The sequence below is a fragment of the Nicotiana tomentosiformis genome, chromosome 3 (genome assembly GCF_000390325.3).
Source record: "Nicotiana tomentosiformis chromosome 3, ASM39032v3, whole genome shotgun sequence".
In the NCBI taxonomy this organism is placed as follows: domain Eukaryota; kingdom Viridiplantae; phylum Streptophyta; class Magnoliopsida; order Solanales; family Solanaceae; genus Nicotiana; species Nicotiana tomentosiformis.
The window spans coordinates 110,169,433-110,193,957 of NC_090814.1; the positions used below are offsets into that span (position 1 = coordinate 110,169,433).

At 38.7% G+C, this 24,525-nt stretch overlaps 1 pseudogene; it reads left to right on the forward strand.

Annotated features, from left to right (window-relative positions):
- Positions 1-11,701: 11,701 nt before the first annotated feature.
- Positions 11,702-23,240, forward strand: LOC104102376 (uncharacterized; annotated as a pseudogene).
- The last annotated feature ends 1,285 nt before the right edge of the window (positions 23,241-24,525 follow it).

Here is a 24,525-nt window from a genome sequence, read left to right on the forward strand (position 1 = left end):
ATCATTTCCTGGAGATGGTAATGGTAATTTTTCTGTTAGCAGGTAGAATTGGAACATGAAATTTAAGGATGCTACCTCTGCTGCTCAAGCAGCGGCTGAGTTTGCAGAACATGCCAGCCTAGCTGGCAGAGCTGTTGTAGAACTTTCAAGGCAATATTGTGTTGATGATGGTGGTTCATGCCACTTAGGTTTCAAGGATGAAAGATTGGAACATGGGCAATCATTTCGTGGAGATGGTAATTTTTATGTTGGCAGGCAGAATTGGTACATGAAATTTAAGGATGCTACCTCTGCTGCTCAAGCAGCGGCTAAGTTTGCAGAATATGCAAGCCTAGCTGCTAGAGCTGTTGTAGAACTTTCAAGGCAGTATTATGTTGATGTAGGTTGTTCATGCCACTTAGGTTTCAAGGATGAAAGGTTGGAATATGGGCAATCATTTCCTGGAGATGGAAAATTTTCTATTGGTAGGCAGAATTGGAACATGATATTTAAGGATGCTACCTCTGCCGCTCAAGCAGGGGCTCGTTTGTAGAAATGCAAGCCTAGCTACCAGAGCTGTTGTAGAACTTTCAAGGCAATATTGTGTTGATGATGGTAGTTCATGCCACTTAGGTTTCAAGGATGAAAGGTTGGAATATGGGCAATCATTTTCTGGATATAGTAATTTTTCTATTGGCAGGCAGAATTGGAACATGAAATTTAAGGATGCTACCTCTGCTTCTCAAGCAGGGGCAGAGTTTGCAGAACATGCAGGCCTAGCTGCCAGAGCAATTGTAGAACTTTCAAGGCAATATTGCGTTGATGATGGTGGTTCATGCCACTTAGGTTTCAAGGATAAAAGGTTGGAACACGGGAAATCATTTCCTGGAGATGGTAATGGTAATTTTTCTATTGGCAGGCAGAATTGGAACATGAAATTTAAGGATGCTACCTCGGCTGCTCAAGCAACGGCTGAGTTTGCAGAATATGCAAGCCTAGCTGCCAGGACTGTTGTAGAACTTTCAAGGCAATATTGTGTTGATGATGGTGGTTCATGCCACTTAGGTTTCAAGGATGAAAGGTTGGAATATGGGCAATCATTTTCTGGAGATAGTAATTTTTCTATTGGCAGGCAGAATTGGAACATGAAATTTAAGGATGCTACCTCTACTTCTCAAGCAGGGGCTGAGTTTGCAGAATATGCAGGCCTAGCTGCCAGAGCAGTTGTAGAACTTTCAAGGCAATATTGCGTTGATGATGGTGGTTCATGCCACTTAGGTTTCAAGGATAAAATGTTGGAACACGGGAAATCATTTCCTGGAGATGGTAATGGTAATTTTTCTTTTGGCAGGCAGAATTGGAACATGAAATTTAAGGATGCTACCTCTGCTGCTCAAGCAGCGGCTGAGTTTGCAGAACATGCCAGCCTAGCTGGCAGAGCTGTTGTAGAACTTTCAAGGCAATATTGTGTTAATGATGGTGGTTCATGCCACTTAGGTTTCAAGGATGAAAGATTGGAACATGGGCAATCATTTCCTGGAGATGGTAATTTTTATGTTGGCAGGCAGAATTGGAACATGAAATTTAAGGATGCTACCTCTGCTGCTCAAGCAGCGGCTAAGTTTGCAGAACATGCAAGCCTAGCTGCTAGAGCTGTTGTAGAACTTTCAAGGCAATATTGCGTTGATGATGGTGGTTCATGCCACTTAGGTTTCAAGGATGAAAGGTTAGAACATGGGCAATAATTTCCTGGAGATGGTAATGGTAATTTTTCTATTGGCAGGCAGAATTGGAACATGAAATTTAAGGATTCTACCTCTGCTGCACAAGCAGCGGCTGAGTTTGCAGAACATGCAATCCTAGCTGCTAAAGCTGTTGTAGAACTTTCAAGGCAATATTGTGTTGATGATGGTACTTCATGCCACTTAGGTTTCAAGGAAAAAAGGTTGGAACATGGGCAATTATTTCCTAGAGATGGTAATTTTTCTATTGGCAGGAAGAATTGGAACATGAAATTTAAGGATGCTACATCTACTACTCAAGCAGCGGCTGACTTTGCACAACATGCAAGCATAGCTTCCAGAGCTTTTGTAGAACTTTCAAGGAAATATTGTGTTGATGATGGTGGTTCATGCCACTTAGGTTTCAGGGATGAAAGGTTGGAACATGGGAAATCATTTCCTGGAGATGGTAATGGTAATTTTTCTGTTAGCAGGCCGAATTGGAACATGAAATTTAAGGATGCTACCTCTGCTGCTCAAGCAGCGGCTGAGTTTGCAGAATATGCCAGCCTAGCTGGCAGAGCTGTTGTAGAACTTTCAAGGCAATATTGTGTTGATGATGGTGGTTCATGCCACTTAGGTTTCAAGGATGAAAGATTGGAACATGGGCAATCATTTCCTGGAGATGGTAATTTTTATGTTGGCAGGCAGAATTGGAACATGAAATTTAAGGATGCTACCTCTGCTGCTCAAACAGCGGCTGAGTTTGCAGAACATGCAAGCCTAGCTGCTAGAGCTGTTGTAGAACTTTCAAGGCAGTATTGTGTTGATGTAGGTGGTTCATGCCACTTAGGTTTCAAGGATGAAAGGTTGGAATATGGGCAATCATTTCCTGGAGATGGAAATTTTTCTATTGGTAGGCAGAATTGGAACATGATATTTAAGGATGCTACCTCTACCGCTCAAGCAGGGGCTCGTTTGTAGAAATGCAAGCCTAGCTACCAGAGCTGTTGTAGAACTTTCAAGGCAATATTGTGTTGATGATGGTGGTTCATGCCACTTAGGTTTCAAGGATGAAAAGTTGGAATATGGGCAATCATTTTCTTGAGATAGTAATTTTTCTATTGGCAGGCAGAATTGGAACATGAAATTTATGGATGCTACCTCTGCTTCTCAAGCAGGGGCTGAGTTTGCAGAATATGTAGGCCTAGCTGCCAGAGCAGTTATAGAACATTCAAGGCAATATTGCGTTGATGATGGTGGTTCATGCCACTTAGGTTTCAAGGATGAAAGGTTGGAACACGGGAAATCATTTCCTGGAGATGGTAATGCTAATTTTTCTGTTGGCAGGCAGAATTGGAACATGAAATTTAAGGATGCTACCTCTGCTGCTCAAGCAACGGCTGAGTTTGCAGAATATGCAAGCCTAGCTGCCAGGACTGTTGTAGAACTTTCAAGGCAATATTGTGTTGATGATGGTGGTTCATGCCACTTAGGTTTCAAGGATGAAAGGTTGGAATATGGGCAATCATTTTCTGGAGATAGTAATTTTTCTATTGGCAGGCAGAAGTGGAACATGAAATTTAAGGATGCTACCTCTACTTCTCAAGCAGGGGCTGAGTTTGCAGAATATGCAGGCCTAGCTGCCAGAGCAGTTGTAGAACTTTCAAGGCAATATTGCGTTGATGATGGTGGTTCATGCCACTTAGGTTTCAAGGATAAAATGTTGGAACACGGGAAATCATTTCCTGGAGATGGTAATGGTAATTTTTCTTTTGGCAGGCAGAATTGGAACATGAAATTTAAGGATGCTACCTCTGCTGCTCAAGCAGCGGCTGAGTTTGCAGAACATGCCAGCCTAGCTGGCAGAGCTGTTGTAGAACTTTCAAGGCAATATTGTGTTGATGATGGTGGTTCATGCCACTTAGGTTTCAAGGATGAAAGATTGGAACATGGGCAATCATTTCCTGGAGATGGTAATTTTTATGTTGGCAGGCAGAATTGGAACATGAAATTTAAGGATGCTACCTCTGCTGCTCAAGCAGCGGCTAAGTTTGCAGAACATGCAAGCCTAGCTGCTAGAGCTGTTGTAGAACTTTCAAGGCAATATTGCGTTGATGATGGTGGTTCATGCCACTTAGGTTTCAAGGATGAAAGGTTGGAACATGGGCAATCATTTCCTGGAGATGGTAATGGTAATTTTTCTATTGGCAGACAGAATTGGAACATGAAATTTAAGGATTCTACCTCTGCTGCACAAGCAGCGGCTGAGTTTGCAGAACATGCAATCCTAGCTGCTAAAGCTGTTGTAGAACTTTCAAGGCAATATTGTGTTGATGATGGTGCTTCATGCCACTTAGGTTTCAAGGAAAAAAGGTTGGAACATGGGCAATCATTTCCTAGAGATGGTAATTTTTCTATTGGCAGGCAGAATTGGAACATGAAATTTAAGGATGCTACATCTACTACTCAAGCAGCGGCTGACTTTGCAGAACATGCAAGCCTAGCTTCCAGAGCTTTTGTAGAACTTTCAAGGAAATATTGTGTTGATGATGGTGGTTCATGCCACTTAGGTTTCAGGGATGAAAGGTTGGAACATGGGAAATCATTTCCTGGAGATGGTAATGGTAATTTTTCTGTTAGCAGGCAGAATTGGAACATGAAATTTAAGGATGCTACCTCTGCTGCTCAAGCAGCGGCTGAGTTTGCAGAATATGCCAGCCTAGCTGGCAGAGCTGTTGTAGAACTTTCAAGGCAATATTGTGTTGATGATGGTGGTTCATGCCACTTAGGTTTCAAGGATGAAAGATTGGAACATGGGCAATCATTTCCTGGAGATGGTAATTTTTATGTTGGCAGGCAGAATTGGAACATGAAATTTAAGGATGCTACCTCTGCTGCTCAAACAGCGGCTGAGTTTGCAGAACATGCAAGCCTAGCTGCTAGAGCTGTTGTAGAACTTTCAAGGCAGTATTGTGTTGATGTAGGTGGTTCATGCCACTTAGGTTTCAAGGATGAAAGGTTGGAATATGGGCAATCATTTCCTGGAGATGGAAATTTTTCTATTGGTAGGCAGAATTGGAACATGATATTTAAGGATGCTACCTCTACCGCTCAAGCAGGGGCTCGTTTGTAGAAATGCAAGCCTAGCTACCAGAGCTGTTGTAGAACTTTCAAGGCAATATTGTTTTGATGATGGTGGTTCATGCCACTTAGGTTTCAAGGATGAAAAGTTGGAATATGGGCAATCATTTTCTGGAGATAGTAATTTTTCTATTGGCAGGCAGAATTGGAACATGAAATTTAAGGATGCTACCTCTGCTTCTCAAGCAGGGGCTGAGTTTGCAGAATATGTAGGCCTAGCTGCCAGAGCAGTTATAGAACATTCAAGGCAATATTGCGTTGATGATGGTGGTTCATGCCACTTAGGTTTCAAGGATGAAAGGTTGGAACACGGGAAATCATTTCCTGGAGATGGTAATGCTAATTTTTCTGTTGGCAGGCAGAATTGGAACATGAAATTTAAGGATGCTACCTCTGCTGCTCAAGCAACGGCTGAGTTTGCAGAATATGCAAGCCTAGCTACCAGGACTGTTGTAGAACTTTCAAGGCAATATTGTGTTGATGATGGTGGTTCATGCCACTTATGTTTCAAGGATGAAAGGTTGGAATATAGGCAATCATTTCCTAGAGATGGTAATATTTCTATTGGCAGACAGATTTGGAACATGAAATTTAAGGATGCTACCTCTGCTGCTCAAGCAGGGGCTGAGTTTGCAGAATATGCAGGCCTAGCTGCCAGGGCAGTCGTAGAACTTTCAAGCCAATATTGCGTTGATGGTTGTGGTTCATGCCACTTAGGTTTCAAGGATGAAAGGTTGGAACATGGCAATCATTTCCTGGAGATGGTAATGGTAATTTTTCTATTGGCAGGCAGAATTGGAACATGAAATTTAGAGATGCTACCTCTGCTGCTCAAGCAGCGGCTGAGTTTGCAGAACTTGCAAGACTAGCTGCCAGAGTTGTTATAGAACTTTCAAGGCAATATTGTGTTGATGATGGTGGTTCATGCCACTTAGGTTTCAAGGATGAAAGGTTGGAACATGGGCAATCATTTCCTGGAGATGGTAATGGTAATTTTTCTATTGGCAGGCAAAATTAGAACATGAAATTTAAGGATTCTACCTCTGCTGCTCAAGCAGCGGCAGAGTTTGCAGAACATGCAAGCCTAGCTGCCAGAGCTATTGTAGAACTTTTAAGGCAATATTATGTTGATGATGGTGGTTCATGCCACTTAGGTTTCAAGGATGAAATGTTGGAACATGCGTAATCATTTCCTGGAGATGGTAATTTTTCTGTTGGCAGACAGTATTGGAACATGAAATTTAAGGATGCTACCTCTGTTACTCAAGCAGCGGCTGGGTTTGCAGAACATGCAAGCCTAGCTGCTGAGCTTTAGTAGAACTTTCAAGGCAATATTGTGTTGATGATGGTGGTTCATGCCACTTAGGTTTCAAGGATGAAAGGGTTGAACATGGACAATCATTTCCTGGAGATGGTAATGGAAATTTTTCTGTTGGCAGGAAGAATTGGAACATGAAAGTTAAGGATGCTACCTCTGCTGCTCAAGCAGCGGCTGAGTTTGCAGAACATACAAGCCTACCTGCCAGAGCTGTTGTAGAGCTTTCAAGGTAATATTGTGTTAATGATGGTGGTTCATGCCACTTAGGTTTCAAAGATGAAAGGTTAGAACATGGGAAATCATTTCCTGGAGAAGGTAATGGTAATTTTTCTGTTGGCAGGCAGAATTGGAACATGAAATTTAAGGATGCTACCCCTGCTACTTAAGCAGGGGCTGAGTTTGCAGAATATGCAAGCCTAGCTGCCAGAGCTGTTGTAGAACTTTTAGCGCAATATTGCGTTGATGATGGTGGTTCTTGCCACTTAGGTTTCAAGGATGAAAGGTTGGAACATGGGCAATCATTTCTTGGAGATGGTAATGGTAATTTTTTTATTGGCAGGCAAAATTGGACCATCAAATTTAAGGATGCTACCTCTGCTGCTTAAGCAGCGGCTGAGTTTACAGAACATCCAAGCCTAGCTGCTAGAGCTATTGTAGAACTTTCAATGAAATATTGTGTTGATGATGGTGGTTCACACCACTTAGGTTTCAAGTATGAAAGGTTGGAACATGGGCAATCATTTCCTAGAGATGGTAATGGTAATTATTCTGTTGGCAAGCAGAATTGGAACATGAAATTTAAGGATGCTACCTCTGATGCTCAAGCAACGGCTGAGTTTGCAGAACATGCAAGCCTAGCTGCCAGAGCTGTTGTAAAACTTTCAAGGCAATATTGTGTTGATGATGGTGGTTCATGCCATTTAGGTTTCAAGGATGAAAAGTTGGAACATGGGAAATCATTTCCTGGAGATGGTAATTTTTTTATTGGCAGGCCGAATTGAAAAATGAAATTTAAGGATGCTACCTCTGCTGCTCAAGCAGGGGTTGAGTTTGCAGAAATGCAAGCCTAGCTGCCAGGGCTGTTGTAGAACTCTCACGGCAATATTTTGATGATGATGGTGGTTCATGCCACTTAGGTTTCAAGGATGAAAGGTTGGAACATGAACAATCATTTCCTAGAGATGGTAATGGTAATTTTTCTGTTGGAAGGAATAATTGGAACATGAAATTTAAGGATGCTACCTCTGCTGTTGAAGCAGCGTTTGACTATGCAGAACATGCAAGCCTAGCTGCAAGAGCTGTTGTAGAACACTCAAGGCAATATTGTGTAAATGATGGTGGTTCATGCCACTTAGGTTTCTAGGATGAAAGGTTGGAACATGGGCAATCATTTCCTGGAGATGTTAATGGTAATTTTTCTGTTGGTAGGTAGAATTGGAACATGAAATTTAAGGATGCTACCTCTGCTGCTCAAGCAGCGACTGAGTTTGCAGAATATGCAAGCCTAGCTGCCAGAGCTGTTGTAGAACTTTCAAGGCAATATTGCGTTGATAATGGTGGTTCATGCCAATTAGGTTTCAAGGATGAAAGGTTCGAACATGGGCAATCATTTCCTGGAGATGGTAATGGTAATTATTCTGTTGGCCGGCAGAATTGGAACATAAAATTTAAGGATGCTACCTCTGCTGCTCAAGCAGCGGCTGAGTTTGCAGAACATGCAAGCCTAGCTGCCACAGTTGTTGTAGAACTTTCAAGGAAATATTGTGTTGATGATGGTGGTTCATGCCACTTAGGCTCAAGGATGAAAGTTTGGAACATGAGAAATCATTTCCTGGATATGGTAATTTTTCTGCTAGCAGGCAGAATCGGAAAATGAAATTTATGGATGCTACCTCTGCTGCTCAAGCAGGGGCTAAGTTTGAAAAAATGCAAGCCTAGCTGCCAGAGCTGTTGTAGAACTTTCAAGGCAATATTGTGTTAATGGTGGTGGTTCATGTCACTTAGGTTTCAAGGATGAAAGGTTGGAACATGGGCAATTATTTCGTGGAGATGGTAATGGTAATTTTTCTGTTGGCAGGCAGAATTGGAACATCAAATTTAAGTATGCTACCTCTGCTGCTCAAGTAGCGGCTGAGTTTGCAGAATATGCAAGCCTAGCTGCCAGAGCTGTTGTAGAACTTTCAATGAAATATTGTGTTGATGATGGTGGTTCACACTACATAGGTATCATGGATGAAAGGTTGGAACATGGGCAATCATTTCCTGGAGATGGTAATGGTAATTTTTCTGTTGGCAAGCAGAATTGGAACATGAAATTTAAGGATGCTACCTCTGCTGCTTAAGCAGCGGCTGTGTTTGCAGAACATGCAAGCCTAGCTGCCAGAGCTGTTGTAGAACTTTCAAGGCAATATTGTGTTGATGATGGTGGTTCATGCCACTTAGGTTTCAAGGATGAAAGGTTTGAACATGGGAAATCATTTCCGGGAGATGGTAATTTTTTTGATGGCAGGCCGAATTGGAACATGAAATTTTAGGATTCTACCTCTGCTGCTCAAGCAGTGGCTGAGTTTGCAGAACATGCAAGCCTAGCTGTGAAAGCTGTTGTAGAACTTTCAATGCAATATTGTGTTGATGATGGTGGTTCATGCAACTTAGGTTTCAAGGATGAAAGGTTGGAACATGGGCAATCATTTCATGGAATTGGTAATGGTAATTTTTCTATTGGGAGGCAGAATTGGAACATGATATTTAAGGATGCTACCTTTGCTGCTCAAGCAGCGGCTGAGTTTGCAGAACATATAAGCCTAGCTGCCAGAGCTGTTGTAGAACTTTCAAGGCAATATTGTGTTGATGATAGTGGTTCATGCCACTTAGGTTTCAAGGATGAAAGGTTGGAACATGGACAATCATTTCCTGGAGATGGTAATGGTAATTTTTCTTTTGGTAGGTAGAATTGGAACATAAAATTTAAGGATGCTACCTCTGCTACTCAAGCAACGACTGAGTTTGCAGAGCTTGTAAGCCTAGCTGCCAGAGCTGTTGTAGAACATTCAAGGCAATATTGTGTTGATGATGGTGGTTCATGACACTTAGGTTTCAAGGATGAAAGGTTGGAACATGGGCAATCATTTCCTGGAGATGGTAATGGTAATTCTTTTGTTTGCAGGCAGAATTGGAACATGAAATTTAAGGATGCTACCTCTGCTGCTCAAGCAGCGGCTGAGTTTGCAGAACATGCAAGCCTAGCTGCCAGAGCTGTTGTAGAACTTTCAAGACAATATTGTGTTGATGATGGTGGTTCATGCCACCTAGGTTTCAAAGATGAATGGTTGGAACATGGGCAATCATTTCCTGGAGATGGTAATTTTTCTATTGGTAGGCAGAATTGGAACATGAAATTTAAGGATGCTACCTCTGATGCTCAAGCAGGGACTGAGTTTGCAGAACATGCAAGCCTAGATGCCAGAGTTATTGTAGAAGTTTTAAGGCAATATTGTGTTGATGATGGTGGTTCATGCCACTTAGGTTTCAAGGATGAAAGGTTGGAACATGGGCAATCATTTCCCGGAGATGGTAATTTTTTTGTTGGCAAGCAGAATTGGAACATGAAATTTAAGGATGCTACCTCTACTGCTCAAGAAGCGGTTGAGTTTGCAGAACATGCAAGCCTAGCTGCCAGAGATGTTGTAGAACTTTCAATGCAATATTGTGTTGATGATGGTGGTTCATGCCACTTAGGTTTCAAGGATGAAAGGTTGGATCATGGGCAATCATTTCCTAGAGATCGTAATGGTAATTCTTTTGTTTGCAGGCAGAATTGGAAAATTAAATTTAAGGATGCTACCTCTGCTGCTCAAGCCGTGGCTGAATTTGCAGAACATGCAAGTCTATCTGCCAGAGCTGTTGTAGAACTTTCAAGGCAATATTGTGTTGATGATGGTGGTTCATGCCACCTAGGTTTCAAGGATTAAAGGTTGGAACATGGGCAATCATTTCCTGGAGATGGTAATTTTTCTGTTGGCAGGCAGAATTGGAACATGAAATTTAAGGATGCTACCTCTGCTGCTCAAGCAGGGACTAAGTTTGCAGAACATGCAAGCCTAGCTGCCAGAGCTGTTATAGAACTTTCAAGGCAATATTGTGTTGATGATGGTAGTTCATGCCACTAAGGTTTCAAGGATGAAAGGTTGGAACATGGGCAATCATTTCCTGGAGATGGTAATTTTTCTGTTGGCAGGCAGAATTGGAAATGAAATTTAAGGATGCTACCTCTGTTGCTCAAGTAGCGGCTGAGTTTGCAGAACATGCAAGCCTAGCTGCTAGAGCTGTTGTAGAACTTTCAAGACAATATTGTGTTGATGATGGTGGTTCATGCCTCTTGGGTTTCAAGGATGAAAGGTTGGAATATGGGCAATCATTTCCTGAAGATGGTAATTTTTCTATTGGCAGGCGGAATTGGAACATGAAATTTAAGGATGCTACCTCTGCTGCTCAAGCAGGGGCTGAGTTTGCAGAATATGCAAGCCTAGCTGCCAGAGCTGTTGTAGAACTTTCAAGGCAATATTGTGTTGATGATGGTGGTTAATGCCACTGAGGTTTCAAGGATGAAAGGTTGGAACATGGGCAATCATTTCCTGGAGATGGTAATTTTTCTGTTGGCAGGCAGAATTGGAACAGGAAATTTAAGGATGCTACCTCTGTTGCTCAAGCAGCGGCTGAGTTTGCAAAATATGCAAGCCTAGCTGCCAGAGCTGTTATAGAACTTTCAAGGCAATATTGTGTTGATGATGGTGGTTCATGCCACTTAGGTTTCATGGATGAAAGGTTGGAACATGGGAAATCATTTCCAGGAGATGGTAATGTTTCTGTTGGTAGGTAGAATTAGAATATGAAATTTAAGGATGCTACCTCTGTTGCTCAAGCAGTGGCTGAGTTTGCAGAACATGCAAGCCTAGTTGGGAGAGCTGTTGTAGAACTTTCAAGGCAATATTGTGTTGATGTTGGTGGTTCATGCCACTTAGGTTTCAAGGATGAAAGGTTGGAACATGAGCAATCATTTTCTGGAGATGGTAATTTTTCTTTTGGCAGGCAGAATTGGAACATGAAATTTAAGGATGCTACCTCTGCTGCTCAAGCTGGGGCTGAGTTTGCAGAATATGCAAGCATAGCTGCCAGAGCTGTTGTAGAACTTTCACGGCAATATTGTATTGATGATGGTGGTTCATGCCACTTAGGTTTCAAGGATAAAAGGTTGGAACATGGGCAATCATTTCCTGGAGATGGTAATGGTAATTGTTTTGTTGGCAGGCAGAATTGGAACATGAAATTTAAGGATGCTACCTCTGTTGCTCAAGCAGTGGCTGAGTTTGCAGAACATGCAAGCCTAGCTACCAGAGCTGTTGTAGAACTTTCAAGGCAATATTGTGTTGATGAGGGTGTTTCATGCTACTTAGGTTTCAAGGATGAAAGGTTGGAACATGGGCAATCATTTCCTAGAGATGGTAATGGTAATATTTCTGTTGGCAGGCAGAATTGGAACATGAAATTTAAGGATGCTACGTCTGCTGCTCAAGCTGGGGCTGAGTTTGCAGAATATGCAAGCATAACTATTAGAGCTGTTGTAGAACTTTCAAGGCAATATTGTGTTGATGATGGTGGTTCATGCCACTTAGGTTTCAAGGATGAAAGGTTGGAACATGGGCAATCATTTCCTGGAGATGGTAATGGAAATTGTTTTGTTGGCAGGTAGAATTGGAACATGAAATTTAAGGATGCTACCTCTGCTGCTCAAGCAGCGGTTGAGTTTGCAGAACATGCAAGCCTAGCTGCCAGAGGTGTTGTAGAATTTTCAAGGCAATATTGTGTTGATGATGGTGGTTCATGCCACTTAGGTTTCAAGGATGAAAGATTGGAACATGGACAATCATTTCCTGGAGATGGTAATTTTTCTGTTGGCACGCAGAATTGGAACATGAAATTTAATGATGCTACCTCTGTTGCTCAAGCAGCGGCTGAGTTTGCAGAACATGCATGCCTAGCTGCCAGAGCTGTTGTAGAACTTTCAAGGCAATATTGTGTTGATGATGGTGGTTCATGCCACTTAGGTTTCAAGGATGAAAGGTTGGAATATGGGCAATCATTTCTTGGTGATGGTAATTTTTCTATTGGCAGGCAGAATTGGAACATGAAATTTAAGGATGCTACCTCTGCTGCTCAAGCTGGGGCTGAGTTTGCAGAATATGCATGCATAACTGCCAGAGCTGTTGTAGAACTTTCAAGGCAATATTGTGTTGATGATGGTGGTTCATGCCACTTAGGTTTCAAGGATGAAAGGTTAGAACATGGGCAATCATTTCCTGGAGATGGTAATTTTTCTATTGGCAGGCAAAATTGTAACATGAAATTTAAGGATGCTACCTCTGTTGCTCAAACATCGGCTGAGTTTGCAGAACATGCAAGCCTAGCTGCCAGAGCTGTTGTAGAACTTTCAAGACAATTTTGTGTTGATGATGGTGGTTCATGCCACTTAGGTTTCAAGGATGAAGGGTTGGAACATGGAAAATCATTTTCTGCTGATGGTAATGGTAATTTTTCTGTTGGCAGGCAGAATTGGAACATGAAATTTAAGGATGCTACCTCTGCTGCTCAAGCAGCGGCTGAGTTTGTAGAACATGCAAGCCTAGCTGCCAGAGCTGTTGTAGAACTTTCAAGGCAATATTGTGTTGATGATGGTGGTTCATGCCACTTAGGTTTCAAGGATGAAAGGTTGGAACATGGGCAATCATTTCCTGGAGATGGTAATGGTAATTTTTCTGTTGGCAGGCAGAATTGGAACATGAAATTTAAGGATGCTACCTCTGCTGCTCAAGCATCGGCTGAGTTTGCGGAACATGCAAACCTAGCTGCCAGAGCTGTTGTACAACTTTCAAGGCAATTTCCCTCAGACTCTCAAGGTCATATTCCTAGTGATGCTGTTAATAACAACTCTCATGATTCTGCCTCTGTTGCTCCTGATGATTTTAGCTCAGAAGATAATGGTATTAAGTTTGACTCAAATCTTGTATATGATGACCAATTGGCCGGATTGTATATGATGACCAATTGACATTTTTGAAGCTCCAGAATTTTGTTCTTTCGCCTCCGCTAGAGTTTAAAGGCTTTCTAAATCTCTACCAATTAATACTTACTCGGGTTGACTTTGCCAACAACTGTTTTGAAAGCTTTCTTTCCAGCTGCCCTCTTCTTGAAAGGCTAAGCTTGCGTCGTTGATCTGGTATTCATCATTTTAATATCAGCGGTACTAATCTTAAGAGGTTGTCCATCGAGGCTGATGATAAGTTAAAATCAATCTCCTTAGAGAAGGCTCCTAACTTGTCTGAAGTTTCTATTTATCTGGAGAGAGTTGTAAGAGGCAATCATGTCTCCCATTTTGCTATGTTTGTGGGTAGTTTGCCTAATCTCAAATTACTTTTTCTTGATGGAAAGTGTCTGCAGGTTAGTACTTGTGCGTGCCTTTATATTTTATAGTCCTATAATCAAGTTTGTATTTTGCCTTCAGAACTAACATGAAGTGTTCCTATAATTCTTGAAACTGGTTTCTTTTATTTATTTATTTCACACATCATTCTTTCAGCTCCTAGCTGAACCTCCAGTTCCGATAAAGATATCGAGATCACCATACTCTCTAAAGATTCTTAAACTCAAAAGTTTTAAAAATCTGTTGTTGTCTGCTTGCTGAGAAGTGCTCCGAATTTGCAACAACTTTGTATTGAGGTAAATTGTAACATTCTATCTAATTTATGATAATTCTTTTTGGGAAACGAATAAGCACTTATTAAGTTTCTGCTCATCTTCGTGTAGGCTTCTACAATCAAGCTAAACCAAGAACAAGTCTCTGATTATCTAAAACTCCTGGATTGCACAGATTTTCCCCTTAGAAATCTTCATCTGGCCAAATTAACGAAAATCTCAGGTTTCGATCCTGAGCTTCAGTTTATCACGTTCCTTGTTCGTAGCTCGCCAACACTTGTGAGTTGTGACAATGACATCCAGAGCTTGAAGCAGGATAAACATTGAATATAGCTAGGAAGCTAAGCTGCTCCAGTAAAATCTACTATCTTAGTGTTAGTTTAAGGAAATTAGCAATTGTAACAGAATATTATTACTTTTTAAGTATTCCTACTGCATGTCTTGTATTGGTTTTTGTTATCGTTCCAATTTTTCTGGTTTGCTAAGCTAAAGAACTCAAACGAAATTGGATTAGTTCGTTCGTTTATATCCTTAATTATGTGCGGAAGAAAAGAATTTTCATGTCGTCATGCATGTTAGTAGCTCACAATAAGAGATTAAGAGTACAAAAGGCTGACACTATAGCAAGTATGCTAATATCTTACTTCATCACTTGCGCATAGCTGACATTTCTGATTTGAATTAGTCCTCTCCTTCGTTTTTTGTTAACGTTCCATATTTTTGTTTTGTCGTTCAACGAAAAGTCATTGGGTCGATGCAGGACAGAGCTAGAATGCAGAATATGACTAAACCAATAGCTTTGGTTCAAACCTTGTATATTTATCTTAAGAAATCTTTTGAATCAAGAAGCTCATTTCCGCACACATAATGGTACCATTGAAAGATGACAAAGCACAAGAAATTGGGACTACTAAGCTAAAGATGAAAAAATGATTTTAACCTTACAACGGAAAATGTTGTAAGATACAATATACTACTGCCTGTTCTCTTGCTCTCATTGATTTGGTCCCAAAACCACAATTCTTAACTGCTTTATCCCAGGTACAAACATGAAAAATACAACACCATTTGATCTTTCATTGACAAAAGAAATACCAAATTGACCAGACGAATGTCTATAACAAGTTAAACAATTTTCTATGACCGAAAAATCCGTCTGGAGCCACCCTTATAGGATCAACTACAGCTTTCGAAACTCGGGGATAATGTATCCATCACTCTACCCTTCTCCACTTAAATACTAAGTTTAGTTTGCATGACAATTGGCATAAGGTTCGAAACTGTGACCTAAGTCACAATTCACTCAACCTTTGCCACTTGAAATAGTCCCTTAACATTACAAGTTACAGAAACCATTTGCTTTGACGTCTATGGAACATGGAAGGATCAGTTGATCCATAAAACTTGTCAATCAAGTCCATGAAACAAAGATATAATAACAATCATGTTATTGTTAAACGAATAAGCTGAAAAAGAGTTCACGGAACCCGATATGTCCTTTCAATTTTACTATTTCTTGTCCTCTTGGGATTGATGGCTTGAACTTGCGAATACAGAGCAAAAAGCAGGAACATACACAAGTTTACACTAGCTACCACATTAACCAAAATCAATAATGGTCCGAATTTAAAAAAATGAAATGAAATAAATAATGTTGAACTTTTATTGGTTGGGATAAGCGTGGTACCTGCTACCTTCCATCAGGTTTATCACTAGACCACAATCTTAGGTGCATAAATAATGTTGATTTAATAAAGTTAGAGAAAGCGTAATAAGCTGTCACGATCCGAAATTCCCACCTTCGGACCATGATGGCGCCTAACATTTCACTTGGTAGGCAAGCCAACGTTAAAACAATATTAGCCATTTTAAAATAATTTTTAAATTTATTAATAATAAAGAAACAAATGCGGAAGTAAGGTCTGAAATATAGTGAATAATCCATAAAAATAACAGCGTCTAAATACCATTCCAGAATTGGTGTCACAAGTGCACGAGCTTCTAAAATAATTAAAAATAAAGGTCTGAATAAAATAAAACTGTCTGGAAATAAACACACAGCTAAGGTACAGTAGACGGGGACTTCAGAACTGCGAACGTCGTGCAGTTATACCTCAAGTCTCCTCTGAGTAGCTGAAATCGCGAGCAAGTCTATGGTACGTCGTTGGGACCAACTCTGAAATCTGCACAAGAAGTGCAGAGTGTAGTATCAGTACAACCGACCCCATGTACAGGTAAGTGCTGAGCCTAACCTCGACGAAGTAGTGACGAGGCTAAGGCGGTTCACTTACATGAACCTGTACGCAATATTAGTAACAATATCAATAATATAAATAAATCAGGTAACTCATTTATAATGGTTGAAGCCAACTCAGCAGTTATAATCAATTATTATTTCCATAAATTCTGTTACAGCGTGCAACCCGCTCTCACAATATATTCACATTTAATTCTGTTGCAGCGTGCAACTCGCTCTCCCAATATTTTCCTTTTAATCAAGTATGTCATATATTTATTTCAATCAAGTATATATATAGACTTTTAAACAAGTCTGTTGCGGTGTGCAATCCGATCCCCCAATATTGACTTTTCAATAAGTCTATTGCGGCGTGCAACCCGATCCTCCAATATTAACTTTTTAACAAGTCTGTTGCGGCGTGCAACCCGATCCTCCAATATTAACTTTCAAACAAGTCTGTTGCGGCGTGCAACCCGATCCTCCAATATGGACTTTTAAACAAGTCTGTTGCGGCGTGCAACCCGATCCTCCAATATATTCATTTCAATCAACTCTGTTGCGGCGCACAACCCGCTCCTCCAATATATTTATTTACCAATTCTTATAGAATAAATTGCCCCAATAAATGCAACAATTAATATAAAATTTTAAAACAACAAGCATTCAATAGTTATGATTTAATTATGAAACAAGCAATGATAATTAGCAATTTATGATGAAAATCGGAGAGAAAATAGATAGTTTAATATTTAATATGCTAAATGTCAAGTAGCAATTAATACACATAAATCAAATAGCATGTAACAATTATTGCAGGAATTCAAGAATTAATATTTGTCAAGGAATAGGAAAGAAATAATTATTATAACAATTAATTCGTGTCTTAGAACAATTTATGATTTTCAAATAATTATCCAAATAATTAATTTGACGACGTATAGACACTCGTCACCTCGCCTATGTGTCGTTCACATGCATTTCACATAACAAATAATTTAAGGGTTCTATTTTCTCAAGTCAAGATTAACCACGACACTTACCTCGCTATGCAAATTCCAATAAATTACTCGACCACAACTTTTCCTTTTAAATTTATCTCCAAAAGCTTCAAATCTATTCACAAATAATTCGATATACTCAATACAAATCATAGGAATTAATTCCATATAAATTTACTAATTTTCCGGATAAAAATTCGAAATTCACTTTAAAAATTGACAGTGGAGCCCACATCTCAAATCTCGAAAAAACATACGAAATTTGAACACCCATTCCGAGACGAGTCCAACCATACAAAATTATCAAAATTCTGACATCGGATTGACCTTCGAATCTTCGTTTTATATTTTTGGAAGGTTTTATAAAAATATGATTTTTCTTCCATAAATTCATGAATTCATGATGTAAATGAGTATGGAATCATGAAATATAATCAATATAGGATAAAAAATACTTACCTCAATTTTTCCCTGTGAAACTCGCCCAAAAATCGAGCTCCCCAAACTCAAAAAATGAGTAAAATAGCTAAACTTCCCGTTTTATGGGGTTTCTGGCGTTTTCGAGCGCCACAGGTAGCGTGGGGCGCTGCCTGTGGCTCACTTTCCAGAACACCAAAAATTTCCAGCGCCAGGGCTAGCGCCCCACGCTACCCTGGGCGCTGGCGGCTACGAAAAATTTTTTCCAACACGAAAATGGGCACTACTCTCTCATACGATGTCCGAATTCGATGATTCTTTTTGCTATGGCTCCAAAATTTCAATACGGATCTAATGATTCCATCAAAACTGAATTTGAAATTCATTTGTTTAATGGGATAGCATTTATTCTTGAAGAAACGACGTCGAACGTTCTTGAAATGCCAAAATTAAATTCCGTTGACCACCCGAAATTCACTCGAGGCCCTCGGGATCTCAATCAAATATACCAACAAGTTCTAAAACATTATACGGACTTACTCGGGGTCTCATATCACATCATATAAATTGAGTTTCCAAACTTTTCAATTTATAAATCTTGTGCCAAAATATGTTAAATGAATCCGGAATGACTTTAAATTTGGCACACAAGTCATAAATGACATAACAGAGCTATTCTAATTTTCCGAATCAGATTCCGACCCCGATATCAAAAAGTCAACCCCGTGGTTAAACTTGAAAATCTTTAGCCTTTAAATTGCTAGTTCTGTTAAATGGTCATAACTTAAGCTAGTGACCTCTAAATTAAATTTCGGGCATACGCCTAAGTCCCAAATCACGATACGGAGCTACCGGAACTGTCAAAATACTGATCCGGGTCCGTTTGCTAAAAATGTTGACCAAAGTCAATTCACTTGAATTTTAAAGCTCTATTTCACATGAAAACTTTCCAAAAAATTTACGAACTGCGCACGCAAGTCGAGGAAGGATAGATGGTACTTTTCGAGGTCTTAGAACACAGAATTACTTATTAAATTTAAGGATGACATTTTGGGTCATCACATAAGCATATATACAAAAGAGCAAAATCAGTTACAGAAATTATAAGTATTAAAAACAAAAACTATAAAAGAAAAATTAAGGTAGTATTCCCGCCATCCCAAATTAGTTTTCATATTTTGCTTCTTAGGAATCAAATTATGTGAACTTCGATCAATATTTTAAAATATACTTTTCATCGTATTAACATGAGAAAAATTATAAACTTCAAAAATTAGTCAAATTAATCGTTGAGAAGCGAGTAAAAATAGCGTGGGGTAGCCACTTTTTAATGTGGTATTTAGTTCTTATCCAACATTTTTAATGCTGAGCAAAAATAACTACTACTCTATTAAAATTAATACGAAAAGACGGTTTTATCCTTTCTTCATGAGTGCTTACACAACACTCATGAAGTTAAGGACATGATGTCCTAAAGTTTAATAAAAGAAGGTGCAAGTACAGAACGCCATGTCCTTAATATTTACACAACACACATGAAGTCAAGGATACTATATCCTTAACATTTACACTGCACATATGAAGTTAAAGACATGATGCCCTAAAGTTTAACAACAAAAGGTGCAAATATATGACACTTTATCCTTAATATTTACACATCACTCATGAAGTTAAGGACATCGTGTCTTTAATATTTACACAACACTCATGAAGTTAAGGAAACCATGTCCTTAACATTTACACTCCACATATGAAGTTAAGGACATGATGTCCTAAAGTTTAAAACAGAAGGTGCTAATTCAGGACACTTTGTCCTTAATATTTACACTGCACTCATGAATTTAAAGACACCATGTCTAGCACAAGAGTATTTTCGTCAGGGAAGGTAAAAGTTTATTAAAACACTCGCTAAAAAGTAAATACATTTTAAATAGTGGCTTAAGAATAAATACAACTCTAATTAATGACTAACTGTGCGCTTACCTTCAATACGAAATATTGCATCAAAAGTACATTGGTGTTAGATATAATTGTAATTTCAATTAATTTTTATAATTTCATTATCTTTTTTTCTATTATCATTTGACCATTTTAATTAATTAAATAATTTTGTTATTTCTTTCTGTAGTGATATTAAAATATAATAGTAACAATAATTTTATTAGTTCCTTGTATAATGACATAATAAAAGCAATAAATTTTTGTGTCAAATAACTTATGTTCTTTTTTTTTTTTTTTTTAAAAACTTATAGGAACTTAAATAGCTGTCTACGTAAAAAAGTAGCCAGCAAATATATAGATTATATATATTTAGTGTATAATATATTTATATTAAAAAATGATTTTTTTTTCTTTTTTCATATCTATACAAAAATGTATATAAGAATCTTTAGTGAAAGTTAAGAACTATTGGAACTAACTGATTCTATGAATTCACCCTCTTCTACTACAAGACCACGACAGGACCGATGTTTCAATGTCTCGCGACTTTTGCTTTGCCTCCGAAGAGAATTTTTGGCTGAATTGTCAAATATGTTATAAGCCCATACTTGGGCTCAGCCCATAATAATCCGTTATTCTAATCTCAGCATCAAAGCCCAAATCAAGTCGACCGAAATCTCCTCCAGCTTGACGGCAGGCGTGGACGACGACGGACGGCGGTGAGTCCATTTCTTGCTGTTAGAAATGTACTATGACTTTCTTCTCTCCATTTCTATCTTTTTTTCTATTTTATTTAGAAAGGTCATAACTTGTTGTATGAAATGCTGAAGCTGTGAATATTGGCCAAAAAGTTGGAGCTACTGGAAATGGAGTGGAATTAAGAATTGTGCTGAATGATTGTCATGGAATTGCATGCTTAAATATTTCAGGTGTTGGTTTTAGTTTATATTTGCTAATAATTATCATGAGAACCTAAGAAGTGATTAGGAGAATTGACATCAATCAATCGAGTATGTCTTAATTTCAAATTAGTTGAGATCGACTATTTGAATCCTTTGTGTCCATTCCACTCAATTCAGGTTCTCATTTGACACTGCACCAAGGTGCCAATGTACCCCATGTCCAGAAGTAGCAGAATCAGGATTTTATACAAAGGGGATTCAAAAATGTCACACCTCGGATTTGAACCTTTAATCAAAAGCAATTTTTAAATCACTTTACTATACTAGAGTTTCCCCGCATGTCAAGGGGATTCAACAACTTATATTAGCAAAAAGAACTATTTTTTACCCTATTTGCATAATATTATTTTTCAGCGAATGCAATTGAATCCCCTCTCTCCAAACTAGCTCCATCAGTTGTGCCTAGGAGAACACGTCCTTACTGATTAGGAAACTTGAAGGGGGACAATTAGAAGGAACAGAAATTAAAGATGCAGTCGATCTTAGGTTTCTTAAGGTTTATTATCTCTTAGTTTCGAGGTTATCTTCGAGAAAGACCATCAAACAGCAAGGTGAACTTAGCTTGGTATAGATAGTATGATTGCTCATTTTTTTTTTCTTTTCTCTGGGAATCTTTCATCTAATGCTTCTAAGAATGAATTCTTCTGGAATTTAATTCGCTTATAAGAATTGTGTTCCATTCAACTTATAGCCTTTCTTGAGAAGCCATGTTAGTGTGTACGTCTGTTAAGCTACAAGTTGGTTAGCGTTGTTTTACTTTGTGCGGGATCTGTAGGACTCCTTCACCTCTTTGCTTGTAATTTGATAAGAAAAATATGATTAGAGGCCTTTCATTCATTACCTTGTTTATAGTGATGCGTAGTGGTTAGCGTCTTAGCGACAGCTAAGAACAGATAGCAATTCTTGATAGTCATTCTGATTAAAGTGGAAAATTAGAACAATGTGGATTGCCTTTGCTAATAAAATAACTTTTTATATTATTTGGTTGTTCGGAGGGATGGGGAGCTACGAGGAGGATGTGGAGCAAAGCTTTTTCGGTTTCTCTAAATGTGCTTCTGTGACAAGAAATTCCATATGAGGGAAATTAATTTATCAAATGCAAATTCCGTGACTTAGTAGCATTCGAGAGTGTTGCAAGTAGCAAAAATGAGAAAAATCCTGGATGCCATTCCTCTTCCATCTTCAGTTTCTCTTTTCTGTTTTGTTTCCTCAAACTGTGGTAAAACACAATAGTTGATTTGACGTAAATAACCCTCAACACATTAGTTGATTTGATTCTGCTGCTTTCTTGTCTGATTTCAAGTTCCAGATGATGTCCTTTCGATGGGAATTCTATTAATTCGTGGAGTTCATACACTAATACTAATTTATATTTGCCTGTGTAGCTAAATGTTCATAATGCTTTTGCATTAACAAATGAACTTTGATTTAGCATAATCTGCTTCTGTTTTGAACTGACTGGTTACATTTCCAGAGTTGCTGAAACTTAGAAATTTTCTACTGTTGCTTTTAATTTTCAGAAACACAGAATTTGTTACGCAATTTCTTCTGAGCTCCTGCAAGATTCGAAAGAGCTTCAGCAGCCTTTTGTTTCTTTTTATTCTCTGTGGTTGCTCAATCAAGGAAGTTATACATCCAGTACTGATCTTTGTCCTTCATTCACTTGGCAATTTCCTCGACTTCTGCTGAACAATGTGTCTTGCTTGAGAAATGCTCAACAAATACTGCGTTATGTAAATGTTTCCCTCCATGAGGGTGGTGCACTTGTACTAATGGCTCTGGTATCGACATTCTTGCGCATGTTAGCTGGTTTCTCCAAACCATCAGCTGGTGAGATACTCTGGAATGGTCATGATATCACTGATTCAGGTGTTTTTCAACAGTACAAACTTCAGCTCAACTGGCTCCCTCTTAAGGACGCTATCAAAGAGAAGTTCACAGCCCTTGACAATGTTCAATGGTTTGAAGTTCTTGAAGGCAAGCAAGGAAGGTCTTTGCTAGCTTTGGAGTCTTGGGGCTTGGAAGATTAGTAACGATAAAGCACAAATGCTTTCTATGGTTCAAAGGAAAAGGGTACAGCTGGCCAGATTGTTGGCGATTGATCGGCCTATTTGGTTGCTTGATGAACCTTCAGTAGCATTGGATGACGAAGGTGTGAAACTGCTCGAGTATATTATTGCAGAGCACAGAAGAAAGGGTGGTATCGTCATTGTTGCCACCCATCTGCCTATTCAGATTGAGGATGCAATGTTTTTAAGTTTGCCACCAAAGTTCCATCCCAAGAAGGATGACTTTGGCTGACATGCTTGATCGAGGTGACCTGGACTGATCTTTAAGAAGATATACTCCAAGTGTAAAGAGAACTCTGCAATGGCGCATACAATTACAGAAACGATAGAAGCGTGTAATGTGCCAAATTTTCTTGGAGTGGCATCAGAGTTTGCAATTTATTTCATTCTTGATGTTTGCAAGAACTGTTCCAAGATTTATGTACTTAGAATATCTGGGACTAGCTTCAATATTCTTTTTAGGTTTGAGGCATAGTAGTAGTTTTTGATACTTGTTAGTACCTCTCAGTTGCATATCAATTTGCTAGTAGAAATGTGTGGAGAGCACATTGCATCAGATGTTGTGCTCTCTTATTATCATGCCAAGTAGCTTAGTTTCTTGTATGCTAGTTTGAAGCGGAAAACTAAAGAGATACGTTTGGTTGTTCATCTTTATCTTATCAGAAGATTCAGTTTTGATCTGGCTAATAAGATAAGCAGTCTCCAGATGATCTGTTTTATAGAATGTGGATATCGACATCCTAGTACACCTAAATTTGTCTATAGGATTAACACGAGATGTGTGGGGATTTCATCTTTGTTTCATCAGCAGACTGAGCCCTGATCAGGCTTCGGTAACAGGTTTTGGACACTGTTGTTTGGTTGCTGTAGTAAGAAGATAATTTCAACAATATAAAATTCAGCATTGTTAATACGATGTTTTGGTTGCTATTTTTTTCCCCCTCATAATAATAATATCAGGCATAAGTTCTAGGAAGTTATGTATTATCTTAAGTTGAATAGGTACAGGTATTAGAAATAGATAGATAGAGAATACTAAATGACAAAACTGACACTCATTATTGTAAACAATATTGTATATGAATTTGTAATATATCATACACAAATATTTGACATGTAATAATTCTTGCATTGATAATCTCAGTATTGCACTAATCCCCACATTATAATTATTACATTACTAATTGTTGCATAACTTGTCTCTAAACCCAACACCATAGAATATAAGCTTAAGGTTGATGATGATTTGTAATTTTTGGGATTTGGACCCCGACCCTTTAAAAAGCTACCGTTACACTACTAATAGCATGTTTGGCCAAACTTTTAAAATCTGCTTATTTTGAGAAGTGATTTTTTCAAAAGTGTTTTTCAAAAAAGTACTTTTGGTGAGAATCGGTTTGTGTTTGACTAATTAATTTGAAAAGCAATTTTGAACAGTAATTAGTGTTTGACTAAACTTTTGAAAACTGGTTCTTAGTGTATTTTTCTCCAAAGTGCTTATTAGAAAAGTGCTTCTAGAGAGAAGCTACATTTTTTTGCTTCTCAAAAACTGCTTCTGTTTCTCCTCAAAAGTATTCTTTCCCTTCTAAAAGGTTGGCCAAACACTTCACTTTTTGGCCAAAAGCACTTTTGACAAAAAAAAATAAAATAAAAAATGTGTTAGGCTATAAGTTAAATTGCTGTTAAAGAACTCAAAACTAAGCGATTTTCCTTTGGCTATTGATTCGCTAGTCTTAGCTGAATCCTAGTCAGCGCCTCGTGACAAAATTTGTGTATTAGGTGGGAAATAAATTGAATGAAAATTTCCTCATCTAGAGACCAGATTCCACGCTTAAAATTGACTAAAATGATTGAGAAAAGTGGAGGAGAAACTTCCTCACCTAGACACCAGATTCCACGCATAAAATTGGCTAAAATGATTGAGAAATAATCTTTGACTATATCTTTTATTGTAGTTTAATAATACACCAAATTTGAGAAACTAGCAA